At 39.3% G+C, this 25,781-nt stretch overlaps 1 protein-coding gene across 4 annotated transcripts in view; it reads left to right on the top strand.

Annotated features, from left to right (window-relative positions):
* Nucleotides 1–5,033: 5,033 nt before the first annotated feature.
* Nucleotides 5,034–25,781, top strand: part of UGT8 (UDP glycosyltransferase 8) — a 92,677-nt gene continuing 71,929 nt past the window's right edge. Inside the window, exon 1 of one of the 4 annotated variants that reach the window (XM_055274738.2) lies at nucleotides 5,034–5,639. The gene's annotated coding sequence lies outside the window, so the exon portion shown is untranslated. Of the gene's footprint in view, nucleotides 5,722–5,816; nucleotides 6,723–12,130; nucleotides 12,137–25,781 lie in introns of those variants that run through there. The other 3 variants (XM_063637957.1, XM_063637958.1, XM_055274739.1) reach the window with 3 other exon arrangements.

Below are 25,781 nucleotides of genomic sequence, written 5' to 3'. Positions count from 1 at the left end.
TATATCCTGCCTTCCACAGTAGGTGCAGAAGGTTTTGGGTTTTTCCCAGGTGCAGTAGCCCTCAGCCAGTGGCTTTCTTATATCATGGTCCTGACCATTTTCCTTATTCTCTTGACATTCATCCTTTCAGTGTCCTTTCCTTTTGCACCATTCACATTAATCTTTTTCTAGCCTTGGCCAGCTCTTAAATCCCTGTCCAGACTGGCCTCTTTCACGACTGCACCCACACCTCCTTGCAAAGTCAGCTTCCCTTCCCATGAGGGCTGCTGCTAGTAAATCTGCCTTTCCTTAAGCTTCCAATTAGCTTCCTTCTTTGCCTCCTGATCTCGGTTAATGTACACCTTTGTAGCTACTTTAGTAAGCTGAGTAGCACTCATGCCTGTGGAGCTTCTAACTTCTGCAATTTATGCCTGATATTTCCCTGGGCCTGCCCTACAAATGCCATATTTACCATGTACTGTTTTTCAGCAGCCTCAGGGTCAAATGGCATATGAAGCCGGTAAGCCTCACACAGCCTCTCGTAAAATTCACTGGGACTTTCATCTGGCTTCTGGTGGACCTCTGAGACCTTTCTGATATTGGTGGCCTTTTTCCCTCCAGTCTTTATTCCATTTAGGAGTGCCTCTCAATACCACTGCAAACTTTGTAGCCCTTGAGCCTGGTTAGGGTCCTAGCCTGGGTCAGCCTCTATCAGGAGTGCTTGTTGTGCATACTGCCTGATATCTCCTGTGCCTGCAGGCACATTGTTCTCCAGCCACTGGAGGGTGGCTTGTGTAACTCTTTGGTGCTCTTCCATATCAAATAATGACAGAAGAAGTTGTTTGCAATCAACCCAGGTAGGATTGTGAGTTAGGAAAATGGACTGCATTAAATCTATAAGTGCCTGAGGCTTTTCTGTATAGGAGGGAGTATGTTGTCTCCAATTTCAGAGATCAGTAGTAGAGAAGGGCTGATAAATGAAGAGCCATTCTCCCCCTTAGACTTCATTCTGTGCATTCAAATATATTTGTCCCCATGTTTATCAGAGGGGCATGTGCATTGCTTGGGCATGACCTGACCTAAGATAGCCAACCTCATCCCCCTGGAATTCCTCCCTTGGCTTTTCAGGTAAGGGCTCTAACTTCTCTCTGCGTGGTGTTGCCTGAGGGATGCTTTCTTCTGAGTCTGAGCCTCCTGTCTAAGCCTTGCCAAAGATGGATAAATTGGTGCATAGGGAGTAGAGTTTCTAACTCTTCGGGTGGGGCCTGTAGGACAGGTTTTTTCTGCTTTTCCTGTGACTCTTTTTCTTTTTCTGATGACTTGCAGTCTCTTTCTATGGTTCCTGGTTTTGTCCAGACCATTAGAGTCTGACAGTAGGTCTCAAAGCAGGTCTGCAGCCACTTAGGGTGGGTCTGAATTACACTTAGCTGGGAGTCTATATATGGGAACTGATCTGGGTGCCTGGGCTATTCTCCAAGCCCGGTGACTACCTGAAACCCTTGGCCAATTATCTCCTTGTGTACTGCCCCCTCGGCCAGCCACCCTACATTAAAAGACAGCTCCTTGTGTACTGTCCCCTCGGCCAGCCAACCTACATTAAAAGATAGCCAGTTTATCTCACAAAGGGTTCGCAGTTTCTGTGGAGTTAGCTTAACCATTTAATCACCATTAAAACCTTTTTAAAAGTTTTTCAGCATGCACTCTAGAGGAGTAGGCTTTGACGCTTTTCCTCCCGTTTCCTCCCTCACGGCATGCTTTCACTGTCACTTTCACTCTTGGATCCACCAGACCAGGTCCTATTACAGGAAGTTCGGATGCTGCTTAGCCAGGAGAGTGCCTTAATTCCTGTTACAGCTAGCTGCAGCCACGGTGGATGCTGCTTAGCCAGGAGAGTGCCTTAATTACTGTTACAGCTAGCTGCAGCCATAAAGCTGGTCCTATGGGCTGTATGCAGTGTTCTAGGTCTGTTTTTTCCCACACTCGCCTCACAGCACACAGTCCACACTAAGAGATCTGTGCCTCCCCATGTCACGCCCTGCATTGGTCTCTCCTGAGACTGTCTCTTTCACACACTTTCACACACTTCCCCTGTCCCTGGAACTGTTTTCCTTTCTGACCAACTTGCGAGACCCACCTGCATCTGGTGTCGGTTAGGGCATGAGTTTTGTCCGAATCAGTGGGCCTCTCCCATTGTCCCAACCCCCTCAGGTCAGATTAGTCATCAAGCCCTGGGAGGTGATCAGGCTCCCCTTCCGTCCTTATGGGAAGGGTCTTGTCTTAGGGCCCAAACTTTACCGTGTTTCAGATGTCTGCGCGCTGCTCCTGTGACCGTCCTGCAGCCCCTTCCACTGGTTCCATTTGTGCTGTCGGGGGAAGGCCCCAGAACGCGGGAGGGCAGTTCTCCTTCCGGGCTGAAACTCTCCTGGCGGGGCCAAGGACCCCAGATCTCCCCTGTCCTGGGGCTCTAGCCCACAGGCAAAGGAGACAGAAAAATGTGCCGTCTCCAATCCTGGATGAGCCCCCAGAGATGTTATAAGACAATCAAAGACTGGAGAGACTGAAAAAGGTTCAGGAGAGTCTATTAAGGTGATCACCAGCCCAGCCGGACATATGTCCAGAAAGTATGAGCCCCAAACTAAGGGCTTTTCCTACTTTTAAACATCTTAAGGTGGGAACTACGTGAGGCGGGAAGCAAGTTACAGAAGCGAGAAACAAAGGCAGTTAATCAAGTACTACAACGTTTCTTACATCTTGAGAAAGACATGTCTTGCAACCTAAACTTATTGGTCTTGTGACTCTGCAGCTGTGCAGGAGCTCGCTGGCCTGTAATAAACTTGAGGAATTTGGAGTTGGGGAGTATAGATAAGGTCCATTGTCCACAGAGACAAGACAGGCTGTTAACATTCTCCTTTAACTTGAGTGTAAGGGGGGATCACACTTTGCAGAAACTTTAAGAGGATTTTAAAATTTCTATCAATGCTACTATTAAGTTACACTTGATTTCATTAATTCCTTCTTCAAATTCTAGGGAGTCTGATCCCAGAGTTAATGGTGAATGATTACAAAGCTTATATAATATCTCACATATGGTTGTTTATATTTCCCAATAAAGTTATATGGGGTGAATAATTATAACAAGTATTTCTGAAAAAAATAACAGTTGAGAATATTGATATATATGGTCCACAGAAATAATGAGGGAATTTTAATACCATACTCCACATTGGCTGAAACTTTCTCACTGCAGGCTATGCTTTCCCATTCAACATTCTACAAACTAAAAATGACAGGGAGAATCTTGTTTAATCTGGATGCCACTTTGAAGGATGCATTAAATATGGAAAATATGCATCCTTCCTTAAAGAGAAGTAGCAAATGTTTTCATTATTCATTTATTCAACCATGTAGTCAATAATGTTAACAATTAAAGGTGGGACCATTAAAAAAAGGAAAAGTGGGGTGGGGTGGTGAAGTGAACCTCACTGATTTCTTGCTTTTATCATTTCAGACTCCAAAAGTGTATTTCAACTATTGATACGATGATTGACTAAACTTGTTTTACATTATGGAACACCCTTACTGTGTAGAGATGTGAGAAATTCAATAATCAGTATTTAACATGGACAACAATAGATCGATCAGAGAAACAATAAACATGGACATATCTACACATAATATATATTCCTCTATCCAAAAATCTGACAAAAACCTTACAGAATGGTCAGTTTACACCATTTTAAGGGCAAGGATGTGGCGAAACAATTTTAAACATTTTTATAAAATAAAAGAAAAAAGTTGTTTTAATTGCAAATGATCAAGTTTCTACCAAGAATTTACATATGCATCATCAAACAGTAGCTTGAAACTGAAGCTTGACCCTTGAGAAATAAAGCTTTTAAAGTAAATGTCTAAGTTCTCTTTTCTTTATTATGTTACATTTCATTTACTTTAGGTTTTCTAGTGCAATTTAAATAAGAAATAAATAGAGAGTATGATAATCAGGTACAAAGGCTGTGAAAATATTCCCTGCATTTTGCACAGGGAATATGTTCAAATTCCTAATCTGCAAAGAAGAAAAGTGCATTTTCTTTTTTGAAATGGCATTTGAAGATCTCTCCATCGGTGAACATTCTTGAGCATACGGATTTTATAATAACAGCAGTTATTAGTTTTTTTATTTATCATTAACTGATAACATATACAGTAAAATACAATTTCCGTTTTCTTATCTAAGGGCAGAAAATCCCAACCTATTTCTGAATCTCACTTTGGAACAAGGACAGAACGATCTGACATGGCATTTTTGATTTCCAACGTTTAAACGCATAACGTTTGTGTGCTATGGCAGCATCTTAGCTTCTGGAATTTATGCTCGACATGAAACATAAACAATAAACAATTCAGTTCACGTTATATAGATATCATATATATGATATATATGATACATATATAAAATATCTTACACACACGCACACTCTTAGACTTTCTCGGTTTTCATGAAACTCACAATCTACCTCAGGCGCTCAAAGACACTCGGCCTCTCAGGTCTGAGGCGCCACAGAGAGACTTCCTTGGGCACAGTTGCTTGCTGGACAAGACGCCAACTTGGCAAGGTTATGGGGCTGGCAAAGGCAGATTCGTCAGAATAAAGTCGCCACAGGCTCAACCAGGAAAAGCATGAATGGCCCTTTCAGCAGGAGCTTGAGAGGAGGGATATTAATTCAGCCCAGCAACCCTATTTACTTTTTTTCAAGATCCCCAAACTCGCGTTTTTTAACGCTTTCCGCTTCAAGAGAGCCAGAATTGAAGCCTGGGTTGGCGGCAGTGCAGGTACCTACTCACCTAAGCATCCCTCTCTTAATTTTCCTAACTCCTCCACCCACTTGCCCAAGTATAACTTTTGAACGGATTCAGCAGGAGTGAGGCAGGAAAGGTAGGAAGATGAGAAAAGGCGCGATATCAACACGCAGAGCTTACTGAGCCGCCTTGATGATAAAAGGCGGGCACAAGGACTACGTGGGTGGTGGCAGAAAGGACGCGGGACACGCCTCGCAGAGAGGGAAGAGTGGGCGGGGCCACGTGCCGGTGTCAGAGTTCGCAACTCGAGCGCCCAGAGGGCTCGCGAAAAGTCCCAGCCTGCAAGCCAACCGCGCTCAGCGGGCGACTGGCCGGATCCCAGCGTGCTGCCCCTCGCCCAGCCTGCGAGCGCGTGGTACGAAGGCGCGTCTGCATCCATGCCCCAGCCGGGGGAGCTGGAGGCGCTCGCAGTCAGAGGCGAGTGATGCTAGGCTGAGCGCGTGGCGGCCAGTGTCGTGCCCCGCTGAGCCAAGTACGGAAGGACAGCGGCGCGCTCCAGCTCTGCTCGCCGCGCGCAGGGCGGGGCGCGGCTGGGGGGCGGGGGGCCTGGCCGCCCGCTGGGAGCTGTGGACGAGCAGGCGCGCCGCGGACCCGAGGGAGGACACGGTTAAAGCATTGCTATCAACTGTGAACCCAGAGAGCCCTCCTTAGCCAACACGCTAACTCCGAAGCCTCCCTTACGTCTCCGAACCACCGAAGGCGGCGACACCTGATTCAGCGCACAAACACAGGTCCCTTCTGTCCCGGATACAATTACGCGGCAGACACACACTCAAACTCGCGCGGGGCAGCCAAGAGACGAGGTGAGCGGAGGGACCACGCCGTTCCAGCGGGCGGAAGAGGGGCGGGCTGGGTGGAGGAGAGGGGCGTTGTTTGCTCCCTGAGGTGAGTGCCGGGTGACTGGCTGCTGTCCAGGGGCGGGGTGGGGGGCGGTAAGAATTAGAAAGCACAGATGGGGTTGGGCTGAGGAAGTTAGAAGTGGTTAGTGGAGGTTGGCGGGGTAGGGAGAAAGGCTAGGGGTTGAGGGGGATGTGAAGGAGATCTTTTTAGGCTGGTCCCTGATAGCGCCAGCAATCCTGTTTCTCCCATATGGCATCCGTTCGAGGGTTCTCTCGCGTTTGTGCGCCCAAGGCAGAGGGAGGGTATAACGGGGAGGCGATTCGGCCGAGGACCTTGTACTTGACCCCTGAAGGGATGGGCACCGCCGAGCCCAGAGGCCGGAGCCAGCTGCCAGGGCAGGGATGGAGGTGGGGGACCAGGAGGAGCTTCGGGACCTCTTCAACTCCCCTTTACTCCGTCTTCCCCCTGAGGAGGAACAAGAGCGGGATGTGTTGGGGGTGGGGAATGTCTTGGGGCTGTACAAGCTCGCTGAGACTTTTCGGGGCCCGCCGTTTCCGCGTGCCCGCGCGACCCTCGACAATGGACAGTGTACAGTGGTGGCAGGGTTTCACGGGTCCCCGCGCCGATTTGGGAATGGTACGGGGTGCCCTTGCATTCGAGAAGCCTGTGCGGGCCCCCGGGATTAGAGAAGAGGTGAGCGCCTGCGGGCGGGGAGAGAAGGACGCGCTGCTGGCAAAAAGAAGGGCGCCGTCCATGGACTGGAGGAGCGGCGAGGGAGCCTGGGACGTGTGTTTTGGATTTGAAGGAGGCAAACCGCATCGGAGAGTGCGAGTAGATGCAGTGCGTCGGGGCAAAAGGACAATCCGAGGAGGCGGGCGGGGTACCCAATCTCTATATCGCAAACTCGCTGGTTTAATTGAGGGTTTATAAAATTGAGTACGGTAAACCTGCCATTGTGCAGCACTTCCTTAGGAAAGGAATAGCCTCTGTACCTGTACTGCGAGTTCCCATCACCTTTCAGCATCAAGGCGGGGAGAAGAGAGAAGGTAAAGAACTTCTGTGAGAGTTCTGAGAACTAACGCGAATGGCTGGATTGCGGTAACTAGGCGTACTCAGCAGAAAATGTCGCCAAGGGAAGGAGTGGGTGGCGGTATCAAATCAGGCGTGCTCTGGAGAATCACCTTTATTATGAGCCAGTGTTAGCAATGACGATAGAGTCTTTTATTTCTGGGGGTCCTATTGGTAAAAATTAGAAAAAAAACACACTACTCCAAATACTCCAAAAATCTTCAGTCCCCTCAGGCTGTCACCTTGTACTACCAGTTTTTCAGTATCAAGGACGTGAATGTTAGGCAGTTTGGCTAGATGCCAAATTGTTGTTATCATTTCTGATAATTTCATGTTCAAAAACGTCTATATTCACTCAGAATTGGCGTGCTTCTGACGTATCCCCAGAAAAAAATGACCACCATTTGAAGGAAGGATAGAAAGTGCCCTTTTTTCTTTTCTTTTTTAAAAACTTTTATTTTAGGTTTTGGGGTACATGTGAAGGGTTGTTACATAGGTAAACACATGTCACAGGGGTTTGTTTTACATATTATTTCATCACTCAGTTAAGCCCAGTATCCAATAGTTATCTTTAACCAATATTTTAAGTGTTAAGAGTAACCATACTTTGTCCCCAGGAGATTTTAAGATTAGAGTCATGCATCTTAATATTATATGGTAAAGGAGACCAGAACTTTGTGTTACTTGAATTAAATCTTAGCCAGCTTAGTTTTCTCCTATAGAAACTATCTCTTGATGGTTTGAGGTTTTGCTTTAGGAATGTGTCTGTTTTCAGCAACTATTCTAGATAATGCCAGAGAAAAACACTCTAGTATTGTATGATTTGCCTGCCACCTACAAGGTTAAGTTGACATCTAGTGTTGTGTGACTTAGTATTATACAGGTCTTTAAAAACTACAATAAAGCATAGTGCCCCGATAGTTAGTAAAGGCTTGATACTCTATTAGGAGGTTGGGGATAACTGAGCAGAAACTATACTTCTGACTTTTTCCAGGTAATACTACTATACAGATTCAAACTCTTTTTAAATCTAAGATTTCCAGAGGACCATGCTTGTTGTATTTAAGTTTGGTACGCATCTTAGAATAAATAAACCAATGCAGTAAATAAAGATGCTTATGACAATTTTTTTGGATAAAAACTACTTTTTGTTTAAAGATTTTGACAGTTTACATTTCCCAGTAATTTAAATTAAAACATTTTATTGCACCTTATGAACAACTATCAGCCTTCATTACCATTTAAATATTGCTAAAAATCCCACCTTCACTCCTCAAATGCTATTTAAAATCATGCACCTGTTTATCAAATAATATCAATTTGTTGCTTTTTAATTCATACTAAGATTTTCCAACATACACCTGGGAATTTCTAAGATATCCTTGGAGAGTGAGAACTTTTGGTTATTTATGCAAGATATAATCTCTCATTTATTTGACATCATCTGCATTGGTACTTATTTACATAAGCACATTTTCTAGGTAGCTGACTCTTCACACCGTTTATTACTGAAACTTAAAAAAAAAGAGCCATTATAACCCACAAGCAATTTCTAAATCTTACTGTCTTCCTTGTTCCCTTGGAGAATATTGGATATAAGTTATTCTTTCTTGTTGGGTTGTCTTTATGAATTCATAAAGAATTGAATAGTGCTATTCGCTGAGGTGTATAGAGCTGTTTTTGTTTATAGTAAATGGTCTCAGCCTGCTGGGTTGAAATACTAGGATGGAGACAGAAGTACCATGCTTCTTTTTATGTTTTTTTTTTTTTTTTCTGGATCCTCTTTCTGTTATCGGCTATCACTTTCTGTTGCTGTCAGACTGAGTGGGCCCTGCTGCTATATTATCTGTTGTCTTTTTTTCCATTAAATGATGTGGGCTATTGCCTGAGTGTAAATCCTGTAGACTTTGTGACAGACACTTTCTGTTTACGTGCTTTATTTGTGGTTTGGACTGTGAGCTGAAATGTTTAGGTTTCCAGAAGGGTGACCTCTATATAAAAGGTTTTAATGTACCTTTTATAGAAAAAATTTGTGTATGAGATCTTTAGGAGGGTGTCTTAATTTCAGACAGTTCAGTCTTCTGGAAAATCTTGGTGTTTCTGAGAAACTGAAGAAGCCTTTAAAGAAAAGTTTACTTTTTTTATGACAGGCCAGATTGTCTTTGTTTAGGAATATGTATACTAGAATATTTTACATATTACTTTCTGCCATTGAAACTTACTAACTATAATGTAGTGTAGTTAATATTTTTCTACCTTGGAAGTCCAGAATAAGAAGTATGATTTGAGAATCCTGCTAACCATACTTGAGGTTACATGAATTACTTAAATATTATTTTGCAAATCTACTTATGGAGGAGGTACATAATCAAATAAATATGATTAAAATGGTTTAATTTGGTCTTGAAAACAGTGGTAATCATACCTCCTTAATCTGAAGCATTTCACAAACATTCGTTCTTTTATTCAACAAATATTTGTTAAAAGCATACTGTGTGCCAAGCACTGTGCTCTGGGGATGTGCATACAATTAAGGCCCTGGGAGGGCTGTAGGTTTAAAAGGGGGAGACAAGGAGGAAACAGGCTCTTTTCAATATCTACAGTATAGTGCTGGCTGTTCTGTAAGTGCCATGATAAAGATACACACACAGTACCCTGAGCAGAAATTTGGAAGTGGTCAATTCTTTGTGGGGACAGGAGATTTGAGAGTTTCTTAGAGGGTGACATAAAAGATGAGTCACTGGAGGCAGGAGCAAGATCATGGAGGGCTGTTTGCCATCCTCAGGAGTATGGACTTTTTTCAGTTCAAGGTTGTTTTAAACAGAGGAGCTATGTGATGAGAAAACAGCTCTTACAGCAATCTAGAAGGATGGATCTGAGGAATGTGAGATTTGAATGGTAGTTTAGAAGATATTGGGGTGGCTTTGGTAAGAGAGGTTGAGGTCCTTGTACCAAAGTGTTGGCAGTGGGATGAAAAAAAGGAGTTTGGTTACAACGATATTCAGGTGGTAGAACCTCTAAGATTAGGTGACCAATTTGGTTGGAGGATTGGGAGTGGGTGGTATAGGAGGATGGGATAGGAACTTAAAAGGAGATCCAGATTTGAGAGCAAGAGTGATAGAGTTCAGTTTTAGACATGTAGAACATGAAGTGCTTATAGAAAATCGAACTGGAGATGTGTGTCCAGTGAAACATTGTATGTGAGTTCTGACCACAGAGGTCCTGGGCTAGAAAGGCAGGTAGATAAATGGTAGGTAGATAAATGGGGAGACACACAGAAACATTTAGGAGTTTTCAGTGTATAGGTAATTATAAACCGTGAAAGTTGATAGGTTTTCCAGGGCAAGTACCAAAAGTTAATAGGGAAACAGAGGCCTCGGGAGATCCTAAAATTTCAGAGTTGGGTAGAGAAATAGGAAGCAATAAAGAAAAATGAGAAGGTACAGAACAAGAGAGGCAAAAGGAGAATTAGGAGGGCGTAACTTTTAAAAGCAGCTGAAAAATGAGAAAATTTCAGAAAGTGAGAAGGTCAGGTACTGAAATGAGGGGGTATTAGACAGTCTCGGTTCCCACGCCCTCTCGAGCCCCGAATAGCTCTGTGACCTTGAGCTCACAATTTAGTTTCATTTCCTCATTTACCAAATGGGGGGAGAAGCACCTACTTTATAGGGCTACTGTGAGGATCAGATGAGATAAAATCTATCAAGCACAATGCCTGGGAGGTTACTCGTTTGTGTTTAACAAATGCTACCTGTTTTATGGAAACCAGGACTTGGATTTGTGATTAGAAGGGCCGTAGTGATTTTTGCTTTCACAAGTACTTGCTCTCAGAATTCACAGACAGTGATTGAAAATATATTTTTAAGATGAAAATTTGATCATACTTTTGGCTTTTTTGGTTAGAAGCCAGTAGAATAGCAGCCATTGAAAGTTTTGAAGGGAGCAGAGGGAGCCAACTGAACAAAAGTCCTTGAAGAGAGAGTGGAAGTTGCCTCAAGAGCGTTGCAGAGATGTTGGGTTTCTCAGGACAATCCATGCTTCCACCAGTTGGGAGGGTCTGGTGGCATATACATTGTGTTTAAAAAGCACCTGGTAATTAAACCTACAGTTTTCTAATGTCTTGTTTAAAGTACTCTTAGTATTTTAAGTGTGTTCTAGCTCCTTAGGTAATCTATAAGGACATTGATTATACATTTTAGTATTAGCTGAAAACAAACTCAGAAAACAATACAGATGATTTCAAAATTTAACAAAATGTAATTTAATATTTGATGATTCCGAAGGCACATCTATACCTCATAGGGTCTTAAAAATCAACATGTGAAAAATAATTATTAGCCTGTGTAGTAGGGGAAGGACTGATTTGTAGAGGTTTGTTTGCTTTTTTTTTTTTCCAATTTAGACTACTATGGTAATATTTAAATATACCTAGTTTTTTCCTAGGATTTTCTGTTTGGATGAAGTGATGCTTTATATTAGAGATGAATAAACATTTTAAATTAGATTTCTATTTTAATATGTATATAAATTTTTTATTCTGTAATTATTGCATAATTTGAGAAAATGTTTACATCTATGCACTGGTTTGGGACTCAACCAACAATTGCACATAGTGCATATTGTTTACTAATTGGCTATAAGGCATATAATAAAAATTTGTTGTCCCAATACATGTTTGTTGAATAAAACAAAATTAGATATTCCATATTTTTAAGATGAAATGAATTTTATATCTATAGTTTTAATATTTGATCATATTCTTTACCTGAAAATCGCTAGCCATACTTTTCGTTATCAGCACCTCTCTATTTTGCAGTTGTGTTTCAGTGCTTTTCTTTTTTTCCCACTGTGCTTAGTCCTTCATTATTTGTGGTCCTGTTATTTGTAAAGCATAGTAATCTAAGCAGGTGATTTTCAGTTTAGGATTTCTTTTAGTTCCATGTTGTATATTCACCAACTCAGTTTTAGACTATATATTGTCATGCTCAGCATTCCCTTACAGAGATAACAGATGCCAAGTTGAAATTGACTTATACAGAATGCCACACTTAGGTAAGTATTTAGGAGTGCATGGCCAAAATAAAAATGGTACCTTTGGTTTATGAATGGCAGGGCATCTAGGACAGTGTAGGTCAGTTTGTATTCTCTGGATGGACATTTATGTAAATATTAAAACATTTAGATTAGATAGAAAGATGTATAGTAGGAACATTTCAGAGATACTGTTTTCTTGTAGCATTGTACTATTTATCTGAAGTTTTAATTTGGAATAATCACTATATTGATTTTATTTTGAAGGTATAATCTATTTCCATTGACTTGATATAAATAACAGAAATGCATCTGCAAGGAGTCAAGTTCATTAAAGAAATTTACATTCATATCTGATTCGGTAAATATTTGCTTGATTTGGGAATATTATACAACAAAATATTTGTGAAATCATTTTGTACTTTTTAATTGTTTGGAAGAAATTTAATACTCAAAATATTTCAAGACACAAAATCATGACTTTTTAGTTATTACACTAAGCTATAACTTGCTTTAATAAGTAAAAATTATGGGGCTAATTTTCTTCCAAGTGAAATATTAAGTTTAAATAATGTGCACATGAATTTACAAAGTAGAATCAAGTGTGCAAATATGCTATATGTTCTGTAATAGCTTCCTGAAAAGTTGTATATAAACTCAGCTTTTATAAGTTAAGTCGCATTTATAGAATTTAAGAAAATAGGGCAAACATTTAACACTTCTTAAATATTAAGTGATGGGCATACAGATGTTTGTTATGTTAATCTTTATATTTTTCTGTATGTTAGAAATAGTTTACAGAAAAAAATTGTGGTTAGTGACATTAAAGCACATTATATATTAAATATACTCAGGGACTTTGAAATTTAAAGCAATATCAACATACAATTTACCATAGAAAAAATCCTATTCTGATTTTATTAATAACTGCTTTGCAAATTCAAAATTTTTAATGGGTTTAATTAAGCAGACACACACAACAACAACAACAACAACAAACTTGGACACACTTCTGTAACACATCTTGAATATAGTCTCATCTGTTGGAATTTTTTAAACTTCTACACTTAAGTCTTAATCTGATTCTCCCTCATCCTCATAATATTCATTATTCAGAGGAGAGGCATCAACAGGAAGAATTCAATTTTACTTAAATAAAACTTTTTTACTAGCAACGGAATGAGTGATTCAGTGGTGGTGTCTTCCTGCTTTGAGAGAGCTGCTCTAAGACTAGGCAGTTATTGCTCCGCAGCAGGCCCTGCCTCTGGGTTCTCTTTATGAAGAAGGCCCTTGTGTTTTACATAGATTTTGCATTTGTGCTGCTGTCCCTATTGAGTTGTTCTCATCAAGCCATTCTGGGGAGCAGCTCTTAGGGGAAAACTAGTCAAACAGGTTTGCCTGTCTATTCAAAAGGAGGGAAGAATGGTCAAATGTATGGATAAAGGCCAAGAGTAAAACTGTTTTAAGGAATATTCATGCTAATCACTGACTCTTGGTTTTGAAAATACTTTGTAGACATTTGTGAGAATGTATCTTAATGGCGATAAAGTGAGAGAGAAACTGGAAGGGGAAGTAAGTTAGAAGCAGGAGATAAGGACAAGATGGGGAGAAGGAAGGGAAAAACAATGGAGGGAAAAAAAAGCTCAAGAAGAAAAGAATAGTGTTTCAGTGTCACATCTGGGCTTTATGTAAACTGGGTGTGTTATAGCAGGAAACCATGGTATTGATCTGAGAAGGAATTTAATTAAAACAAACAAAAAAACCCCACATGCCTGTGGTCCTCAATGTCCAAAATAAGGAACATCTTGCCAGGGCAGGGCTGAAGTTTACTAGGAATATTGGTGGGAAAATGTTATAGTTAACCATCTCTGACACTAATCTTATATTAGAGATACTACTTGGTCTCCCCTAGTAAAGTGTTAGACTCATACAGCTTTATTGTAGTTTGCAAATCTATTACACATATATTTCTACTGTTTAGTCCTCATTCTGCCCCTGAAGCATAGCCCTATAGGTAGTAGCATTTTACAGCTCATAACTTGATAGACTCCCAAGTAACCTTTTGAAGTCAAAATGACAATCCAGTCCGGGGATTTGATGTTAAAACTAAAGCTTCTTGCCTAGAACAGGTTCTTGAACTATAGCTCACCACCTGTCTCGTGTTCTGGGAATGCTGAACCTTGATCCCACTGAAATTACCTTTAAGTAGTCTCTCTGTAGTCCTCAGTAATCTCCTCCTTTGCTCCATGCTTCTTCCCTGCTCCTTGAGAGTTCCTTCCACTTTCTCATCTCTAATGATAACTCCCCATCTGATCTTTGGTTGTGCCTCTTCTTCCTTCCTGGAATTTTTATTAACATCTTTTGTCTCAGCAACTCTCCTTTTCTCTATTCTCACTCCTTTGGTGTAGTTATTCATGCTCATAGACTGGATTTTTATTTATATATAGATGATTCAAAAATCTGTATTTCTAATTGTGATTTCTTCTATACTCTCAAGAGCTTAGAGTTCCCAGCTCAACTTCCTAACTCAGATCTGACATCCCCATTTGCCTCAGTCTTCAAAGACAGATTTTGGTGTTGTGGAATTCACTCTTTTTTACCCTTTTTATCTAATCTATTCCTAATTTGATCACTATGTCCTTCATGAAGACCTTCTTCCCTTGCCTGAGTCTTTCCATTTACCTCCTGATGTCTTGGTGTAGTCCCACATCACTTCTTCACCAATGGTACTGAATGACTCATTTTCACCATTACCTGGGCCTTCCATTACCTCCTACTGCCCGTAACCATCAGTCACTTGTCCTTACGGACCCACTTGCCTTCTTTGAGTGTGATTTGACTATGTGTTTATTTTCACATGAGGATCCAAAATTTTTAGAGTGGCTTTCGAGGCTTTCTATTTTCTAGCTGCTTTCTGATCAGACTTATTTATTTTCTCATACTGCTCAATAGGATTCTATTCTGTTTACCCACTGGGGCATTCATTTCAGGATATCCCCCCCGCTTGAGATGTCCTGCCTTTTTTTTCTTCTGCACTTCCAAATTCTCACCCAAGGTTTTGACACTCAAGTCCCACCTCAGACTGTGGCTTCCCAGTCTCTGTCACTTTTCTGTGACTTTGATTTGTACATATATTGATGTTAGCCATTAGGTTTCATTCTCCCTCTAAGAAGAGTATGAACTCTTAGAGGGTGGAGTCTCTTGTCTCCTCATATACCTTGGACAAACACTATTGATCAGAGAGAAGATATTCAAATATGATTGAATGGTATCTTTAGTTTGTCATGAGGCAGTTAAGGGTAAGTTTCCTAATTTTCTATACGTATTCTGATTTTTTCCTGTTGTTTTTTCCAGAACTGCATCATTCAAACTTGAAACATTCCCCTGTTTTTTTTAAACAAGGTGTTCTATATAGGAACAACATATCTTATAGGGATTGCTACATTATTTAGTCACAATGGAAAAAAAAAGTTTGATATATAGAAAGATTATATAATAGTTCCATGGAACTCTACTATAAAATTATAATGGTTTAGTAAGTTTTCTTTTTTAAATTTACCTGGGGCTTCTAATAGATGGATGTTCTTTCACAACTAATTCTAGGTAATGCTAATAAAAGAAAATAATCACGGTGATAATTAACTGTATTTAGTTTTTATTTTGTATTTACATTTCAATGTAAGTATGCCTAATGTCATGAAACGATAGTTGGAGAAAATAATGATTATATGCATGAGGAAGATAACTTAGGAAGCATTCTAATTGTCCAACTCCCCACTTCCCCATAGACCTTTTATAGCAATTAAATCAAAGCACCAGCCCATGAATAATTCTTTTTTCCGTTCTTTGTGCCTATTTCCTCCTTTGATAATTGCTGAATTCTTCTGGTCAGAATATCTCCCTTTCCATCTCCCTCTGAGCAGAGCAATAGGAATAGGAATATATTTTAAGCCAGGTGAAGTGGTGCAGGTCTGAGGTCCAGCTACTCTGGTGGCTGAGATGGGAGGATTGCTTGAGGTCAGGAGTTGAGGCTCAGGCTGTAGTGTGCTGTGGAGATCATGCCTGTGAATAGCCACTGCACTCCAGCCTGGGCAACATAGTGAGAACTTGTCTCTTAAAAAAACAATACATTTTAAGAAAATTCCTCAGCTAAAGTAAAAAGAAAAAAAAAAGAGATAAGCTAGGTAAGATTATTAATCAGAAGTAATGCTTGTCTGTTTAATTTGCCAGTTTTAAATAATTCTTGAAGGCATTTGAGAGGTCATTATATTCTTTTAAGCAGTTAGACTTTATCTGAATATATGCTTTGAATATACTTTTTCTTCAAACTTCTAAACTATGTGCCATATACAGAAACAAGGTCCTCTGGCTGTCCTGCTTTCTCCTTGCCTTTTTTCTCTCCCTTCTGCTTTTCTGGAGATAATTTTTCTGTCTCTTGTAGGGAATTCAGAGGAGGGATCCTAGTGATTGCCTTTACAAATTTGTGTGGGGGAGGGATTGGATAGAGTGGAAATGGGATAGGCATCTACCCATCACTAGGATTTGGTTGTCCAGCCTCTATATGGGCTCTAAATGCTTTATACTTTTGACCATTATTTTTGCCAGCAAAAATGATGTAGCTTATTTTAATACTACTTAAATGCAGTCCTGTCCTTATTCTACCCCTACTACTCCCTCCAAAGGGAGACTGAAGGGGAGACATTTTGAACCAGACATGTTGATTTCCTGGTGGCCTGTACAGTGAGTATTTGTAACATTTAGAATTAATTCAGTCATTCATTTAATAAGTAACCTAATATATGCTAGAAATCTTCTGTCTTAGAGCCAAAATGTATTGTAATTTTTTCATAGTCTAAGTATCTAAGGCTTTACAGTATAAAAGTTTAATAAAGTCATGACCAAGGCTTTACAAAGACTGCTATTTTGATTCATGTATCACAGAATTCAATAAAAAGTCAAACTATTATCTGACATATGGCAGTGACAACTTTGGAGGGTGTTTATATGGTACAGATAGAAGATGCTGGATTAGGGCCTAGGAAACCTGAATGCTAGTTCCGACTCTGCCAGCGAATAACTGAACTAGCTGTGTAATGCAAAGACAACCACCCCATAGAGACTTTGCCCCTTTCTCTACAAATGAGGGGTTTGAAATCACCTATCTTTAGTTTTTAAATTGCGACTCATTTATTTAATGAAAATATATGGTTTTTAAAATTTTGGTATCATTTTGGCATAAACATATTGTGTCAATGTTTAAATATATTTATCTTATTTTCACAAGACAATGGCAATGATATACAAGAGACTTTCTCTGGACTTGCCTCATTGTGGTGAATATCTGTTATAATCATAGAAACTTAAAAGACACAAAATTGTACATTCTTACCTGCTAGTAAAGGAACATCAAAGAAATTCATTCTGATTTTCTGCAGAAACTATCAAAATTTTTCCACGTCTGGGGATTAAGATAACTGCTGTTTTTTATCTAATACTCAACCTATCTAATACAACCTTGTCCTAGTGATGATGATAGAATTTTATAAAATAGGGAAGTTTGTTATTTGTTCACCTGTGAAGACCTTCAAGGAATTGAATAGGAAAATACCTAGAGTTTTGTTTCTTGTTCTGATTTGCTTGTTTATGTTTGGCCAGTTTTGTCCTGAAAACATGTTTGAGACATTACATGAAAATTTATTTTGTGACTCTTAATGTAAATGTTAAAAATACATTTAAACTAGTGATAGTAAAGAAAGGATATCTTAATTAGTGGGGGAAATAATCCCATGAGCTTTTGTGATTCTACAACATTACTGTAGCCTTAAGAATCTCTAGTAATGTTGTATTGAAAAGCTGTTTCTCCTACATGTGAATATGTTTCATTGCAGAAGAAGATGAAAATTTGATGTGGATATTCTCCAGATTCACTTGCTGTATTCTACTAATTAAAATCCCAGTAAAAGAGAATTATGAAGAGTCCTAACAAAACATTTTAAAATGTCAATTGCTGTTTTGTATTTTTTAAAAATAAAATGTATACATGTTAGACTGTAAAGCCTCAGATAACCTCAGTTGTATGATTTATGAAACTTTTCTCACTTGTGTAAAGATGGGATCAGAATCAAAACAAATAATTTCCATATTGTTTGCTGAATGTTTATCACATGATGCAGATGCGTGGAGATAACTGTACCAGGCTAGTCTTGGGGAATTGCAGAAATAGAAACCCACATCTCATTCTGTAGGATAAGATAGCCATATATATCCATATATATAAATATATATACACACACACACATAGATATTAGATAGATATACATAATATCTAATTATTAGATATATATGTAATAAAATAGCCATATATATCCATATATATATATATATACACACACATAGATATTAGAAGACAGGAGGTGGAGCCAAGATGGCCGAATAGGAACAGCTCCGGTCTACAGCTCCCAGCGTGAGCGACGCAGAAGATGGGTGATTTCTGCATTTCCATCTGAGCTTTGAAGAGAGTAGTGGTTCTCCTAGCATGCAGCTGGAGATCTGAGAACGGGCAGACTGCCTCCTAAAGTGGGACCCTGACTCCCGAGCAGCCTAACTGGGAGGCACCCCCCAGTAGGGACAGACTGACACTTCACTCGGCCGGATTCTCCTCTGAGACAAAACTTCCAGAGGAACGATCAGACAGCTGAATTTGCGGTTCACAAAAATCTGCTGTTCTGCAGCCACCGCTGCTGACACCCAGCCAAACAGGGTCTGGAGTGGACCTCTAGCAAACTCCAACAGACCTGCAGCTGAGGGTCCTGTCTGTTAGAAGGAAAACTAACAAACAGAAAGGACACCCACACCAGAAACCTATCCGTACATCACCATCATCAAAGACCAAAAGTAGAAAAAACTACAAAGATGGGGAGAAAACAGAGCAGAAAAACTGGAAACTCTAAAAAGCCGAGCGCCTCTGCTCCTCCAAAGGAACGTAGTTCCTCACCAGCAGCGGAACAAAGCTGGACGGAGAACGACTTTGACGAGTTGAGAGAAGAAGGCTTCAGACGATCAAACTACTCCGAGCTACAGGAGGAAATTCAAACCAATGGCAAAGAAGTTAAAAACTTTGAAAAAAATTAGACAAATGTTTAACTAAAATAACCAATGCAGAGAAGTGCTTCAAGGAGCTGATGGAGCTGAAAGCCAAGTTTCGAGAACTACGTGAAGACTGCAGAAGCCTCAGTAGCTGATGCGATCAACTGGAAGAAAGGGTATCGGTGATGGAAGATGAACAAAATGAAGCGAGAAGAGAAGTTTAGAGAAAAAACAATAAAAAGAAACAAACAAAGCCTCCAAGAAATATGGGACTATGTGAAAAGACCAAACCTACGTTTGATTGGTGTACCTGAAAGTGACGGGGAGAATGGAACCAAGTTGGAAAACACTCTGCAAGATATTATCCAGCAGAACTTCCCCAATCTAGCAAGGCAGGCCAACATTCAGATTCAGGAAATACAGAGAACGCCACAAAGATACTCCTCAAGAAGAGCAACTCCAAGACACATAATTGTCAGATTCACCAAAATTGAAATGAAGGAAAAAATGTTAAGGGCAGCCAAAGAGAAAGGTCGGGTTACCCACAAAGGGAAGCCCATCAGACTAACAGCTGATCTCTCGGCAGAAACTCTACATGACAGAAGAGAGTGGGGGCTGATATTCAACATTCTTAAAGAAAAGAATTTTCAACCCAGAATTTCATATCCAGCCAAACTAAGCTTCATAAGTGAAGGAGAAATAAGATCCTTTACAGACAAGCAAATGCTGAGTGATTTTGTCACCACCAGGCCTGCCCTAAAAGAGCTCCTGAAGGAAGCACTAAACATGGAAAGGAACAACCGGTACCAGCCACTGCAAAAACATGGCAAATTGTAAAGACCATCGAGGCTAGGAAGAAACTGCATCAACTAATGAGCAAAATAACCAGCTAACATCATAATGACAGGATCAAATTCACACAAAACAATATTAACTTTAAATGTAAATAGGCTAAATGCTCCAATTAAAAGACACAGACTGGCAAATTGGATAAGGAGACAAGACCCATCAGTGTGCTGTATTCAGGAAACCCATCTCATGTGCAGAGACACACATAGACTCAAAATAAAGGGATGGAGGAAGATCTATCAAGCAAATGGAAAACAAAAAAAGGCAGGGGTTGCAATCCTAGTCTCTGATAAAATAGACTTTAAACCAACAAAGATCAAAAGAGACAAAGATGGCCATTACATAATGGTAAAGGGATCAATTAAACAAGAAGAGCTAACTATCCTAAATATATATGCACCCAATACAGGAGCACCCAGATTCATAAAGCAAGTCCTGAGTGATCTACAAAGAGACTTAGACTCCCACACAATAATAATGGGAGATTTTAACACCCCACTGTCAACATTAGACAGATCAACAAGACAGAAAGTTAACAAGGTTACCCAGGAACTGAACTCAGTTCTGCACCAAGCGGACCTAATAGACACCTACAGAACTCTCCACCCCAAATCAACAGAATATACATTCTTTTCAGCACCACACCACACCTATTCCAAAATTGACCACATAGTTGGAAGTAAAGCTCTCCTCAGCAAATATGAAAGAACAGAAATTATAACAAACTGTCTCTCAGACCACAGTGCAATCAAACTAGAACTCAGGATTAAGAAACTCACTCAAAACCACTCAACTACATGGAAACTGAACAACCTGTTCCTGAATGACTAGTGGGTACATAACAAAATGAAGGCAGAAATAAAGATGTTCTTTGAAACCAACGAGAACAAAGACACAACATACCAGAATCTCTGGGACACATTCAAAGCAGTGTGTGGAGGGAAATTTATAGCACTTAATGCCCACAAGAGAAAGCAGGAAAGATCCAAAATTGACACCCTAACATCACAATTAAAAGAACTAGAAAAGCAAGAGCAAACACATTCAAAAGCTAGCAGAAGGCAAGAAATAACTAAGATCAGAGCAGAACTGAAAGAAATAGAGACACAAAATGCCTTTCAAAAAATCAATGAATCCAGGAGCTGGTTTTTTGAAAAGATCAACAAAATTGATAGACTGCTAGCAAAACTAATAAAGAAGAAAAGAGAGAAGAATCAAATACACGCAATAAAAAATGAAAAAGGGGATATCACCACCGATCCCACAGAAATACAATCTACCATCAGAGAATACTACAAACACCTCTACGCAAATAAACTAGAAAATCTAGAAGAAATGGATAAATTCCTCGACAAATACACCCTCCCAAGACTAAACCAGGAAGAAATTGAATCTCTGAATAGACCAATAACAGGCTCTGAAATAGTGGCAATAATCAATAGCTTACCAACCAAAAAGAGTCCAGGACCTGATGGGTTCACAGCTGAATTCTACCAGAGGTACAAGGAGGAACTGGTACCATTCCTTCTGAAACTATTCCAATCAATAGAAAAAGAGGGAATCCTCCCTAACACATTTTATGAGGCCAGCATCGTCCTGATACCAAAGCCTGGCAGAGACACAACCAAAAAAGAGAATTTCAGATTAATATCCTTGATGAACATTGATGCAAAAATCCTCAATAAAATACTGGCAAACCGAATCCAGCAGCACATCCAAAAGCTTATCCACCATGATCAAGTGGGCTTCATCCCTGGGATGCAAGGCTGGTTCAACATACGCAAATCAATAAATGTAATCCAGCATATAAACAGAACCAAAGACAAAAACCACATGATTATCTCAATAGATGCAGAAAAGGCCTTTGACAAAATTCAACAACCCTTCATGCTAAAAACTCTCAATAAATTAGGTATTTATGGGACGTATCTCAAAATAATAAGAGCTATCTGTTGCAAACCCACAGCCAATATCATACTGAATGGGCAAAAACTGGAAGCATTCCCTTTGAAAACTGGCACAACACAGGGATGCCCTCTCTCACCACTCCTATTCAACATAGTGTTGGAAGTTCTGGCCAGGGCAATCAGGCAGGAGAAGGAAATAAATGGTATTCATTTAGGAAAAGAGGAAGTCAAACTGTCCGTGTTTGCAGATGACATAATTGTATATCTAGAAAACCCCATTGTCTCAGCCCAAAATCTCCTCAAGCTGATAAGCAACTTCAGCAAAGTCTCAGGATACAAAATCAATGTACAAAAATCACAAGCATTCTTGTACACCAATAACAGACAAACAGAGAGCCAAATCATGAGTGAACTCCCATTCACAATTGCTTCAAAGAGAATAAAATACCTAGGAATCTAACTTACAAGGGACATGAAGGACCTCTTCAAGGAGAACTACAAACCACTGCTCAATGAAATAAAAGAGGATACAAACAAATGGAAGAACATTCCGTGCTCATGGGTTGGAAGAATCAGTATTGTGAAAATGGCCATACTGCCTAAGGTAATTTATAGATTCAATGCCATCCCCATCAAGCTACCAATGACTTTCTTCACAGAATTGGAAAAAACTAAAGTTCATATGGAACCAAAAAAGAGCCCACATCACCAAGTCAATCCTAAGCCAAAAGAACAAAGCTCAGGCATCACGCTACCTGACTTCAAACTATACTACAAGGCTACAGTAACCAAAACAGCATGGTACTGGTACCAAAATAGCATGGTACTGGTACCAAAACAGAGACATAGAGCAATGGAACAGAACAGAGCCCTCAGAAATAATACCACATATCTACAGCTATCTGATCTTTGACAAACCTGACAAAAACAAGCAATGGGGAAAGGATTCCCTATTTAATAAATGGTGCTGGGAAAACTGGCTAGCCATATGTAGAAAGCTGAAACTGGATTCCTTCCTTACACCTTATACGAAAATTAATTCAAGATGGATTAAAGACTTACATGTTAGACCTCAAACCATAAAAACCCTAGAAGAAAACCTTGGCAATACCATTCATGACATAGGCATGGGCAAGGACTTCATGTCTAAAACATCAAAAGCAATGGCAACAAAAGCCAAAATTGACAAATGGGATCTAATTAAACTAAAGAGCTTCTACACAGCAAAAGAAACTACCATCAGAGTGAACAGGCACCCTACAAAATGGTAGAAAATTTCACAACCTACTCATCTGACAAATGGCTAACATCCATAATCTACAATGAGCTCAAACAAATTTACAAGAAAAAAACAAACAACCCCATCAAAAAGTGGGTGAAGAATATGAACAGACACTTCTCAAAAGAAGACATTTATGCAGCCAAAAGACACATGAAAAAATGCTCATCATCACTGGCCGTCAGAGAAATGCAAATCAAAACCACAATGAGATACCATCTCACACCAGTTAGAATGGCCATCACTAAAAAGTCAGGAAACAACAGGTGCTGGAGAGGATGTGGAGAAATAGGAACACTTTTACACTGTTGGTGGGACTGTAAACTAGTTCAACCATTGTGGAAGTCAGTGTGGCGATTCCTCAGGGATCTAGAACTAGAAATACCATTTGACCCAGCCATCCCATTACTGGGTATATACCCAAAGGACTATAAATCATGCTGCTATAAAGACACATGCACACGTATGTTTATTGCGGCACTATTCACAATAGCAAAGACTTGGAACCAACCCAAATGTCCAACAACGATAGAAGGGATTAAGAAAATGTGGCACATATACACCATGGAATACTATGCAGTCATAAAAAAAGGATGAGTTCATGTCCTTTGTAGGGACATGGATGAAACTGGAAACCATCATTCTCAGCAGACTGTCGCAAGGACAAAAAAAACCTAACACCGCACGTTCTCATCATAGGTGGGAATTGAACAGTGAGAACACATGGACACGGGAAGGGGAACATCAGACTCTGGGGACTGTTGTGGGGTGGGGAGAGGGGGGAGGGACAGCATTAGGAGATATACCTAATGCTAAATGACGAGTTAATGGGTGCCTCACACCAACATGGCACATGGATACATATGTAACAAACCTGCCCATTGTGCACATGTACCCTAAAACTTAAAGTATAATAATAATTTAAAAAAATAAATAAAAAATAAGATATTAGACGACACAAAACTGTACATTCTTACCTGTATAATCATAGATACTTGGAAGACATATATTATAGATACTTGGAAGACATATATTATAGATACTTGGAAGACATAGATTCTTACCTGTATAATCATAGATACTTGGAAGACACATATTTACATATATATAAATATGTATACATATATATTTTTAAAATGAGGTATGTGATCAAGACGAAAGTTTTAATACCACTGTTTTCTTTATTAAAAAGGAAAATTGCATTTTTTAAAAATTACAAACTTTTATCCTTATTGTCTAAATTTGGTTTCTGGAACAGAAGCATCAGTGTTACCTGGTAACTTGTTAGAAATGGAAATTCTTGGGCTCATCCCAGGACTGTAAAATCAGAAACCATGAGGGCAGGCCCCACAGTGTGTGTTTTAACAAGACCTCCAGGTGATTGTGACGCCTGCTGAAGTTTGAGACCCACTTTTCTATGATACCAGATATCTCGTCAATTCACTTTTCTCGCATAATGAAAAGATTCTGATCATCTTAAGGACAAAAGAAAAATTCAGTTTAGATTTTAAAATGCTTTCCAGGTTAGTTTTATAACCTAAACTCGTATCTTATTTTACTTACTAATTGGTTATTGAGGCATCAACAAATATTCTTAGTTCAGATAAACCCACACATTTCTCAGTTTATTAAAAAAACAGGGTTGAATTAGTTGTTTATTTTGGTATACTTTGCTATGACATTGTATAAGTGTAGCCTAGATTTTCTTAATTTTTAATCACAGGGAATAAAGGGGAGGAGGATTTAAAAAAGCCAAAAACCCTTAGTCCTAGGCCTCATCCCCAGAAATTCTGATTTGATTGAACTGTGTTGTAGATGGCAGGTTTTCAGGCATCTCTATTTTTCCAAAGCTTCCCAGGTGATTATTATGTGCGGTTGGACTATAGCCATATGTTCAAAGATTGGCCCATCTACCACATATAGGTCCATTAAAAAAATTGCACATTAGATCTATTAGGTTCTTTTATTATTTTAAGCAAATTGTCCTTTCATCTATGTTTAATTTAAAAATATTTTCTTTTCCAATATGTTATTGGTATTGTTGATTTGCTTAATCATGTTATTGATCATTTTATTACTCTTTATTCAGCCTCCTGATTTTGCTGTAAATCCTTGCTTACTCAAAATGCACTCCAAGCACCAGTAGTCCCAAATTACTAGAGAGCTTGTTTCATAAATAAGTATGATGGGGCCCTCTGCTGAGCCACAATTTATATTTTAATAGTGTCCCTATAAAATGTGTCTTCACATTAATGATCCTCTATAACTTAAAATTTAAAATCAAGGTAAATTCTTTTTCTTTTCGTTTTGTTTCTTAGAATTCATTGGTTTGATCTTAACTACTTTTTATGAACCAAAGATATCAATCTCATTAAACCTATTCTTAAACCCTTTTTTTCCCAGTAAGTTTTAGATTAGTAAGGGATATTTTAAATTATCAAATTTCATAGCCCCGCTTGATAGGTGAAGAAAATTAGGGACATAAATTAAATGACTTGGCCTAAATTACAAAGGCTACTGATTTGGGGATCCATAGATGCATGCTGCAATCATTTTATTTTTTGTTTCATTATATGTCACTTAAAATGATATCTTTATAATTTAAACTACTTGAACTGTGAGCTAACTGAAAAGATGACTATCTTAGGCTACCAAGTACCATACATGTCCAAAAAACCTCAACATTTTATATATACATTAACAATTATTTTAATTATCTGTCTAAATTGATCTTGATAATACTTTTCTAACACACTACTTCAAATTAGTTTAGAATTTAATTAAGTAATAATGGGGAAGTTGACTATTAAACAAAATGAAAATGAAAGGAACTACTATTTCTGTTTACTAATTAAGTACTAAAAATATTTATGTGCTTCTGAGAG

The sequence above is a fragment of the Symphalangus syndactylus genome, chromosome 4 (genome assembly GCF_028878055.3).
Source record: "Symphalangus syndactylus isolate Jambi chromosome 4, NHGRI_mSymSyn1-v2.1_pri, whole genome shotgun sequence".
In the NCBI taxonomy this organism is placed as follows: domain Eukaryota; kingdom Metazoa; phylum Chordata; class Mammalia; order Primates; family Hylobatidae; genus Symphalangus; species Symphalangus syndactylus.
The sequence above is the reverse complement of the archived record's forward strand: the minus strand, read 5'-3'. Positions and strand labels throughout refer to the sequence as shown.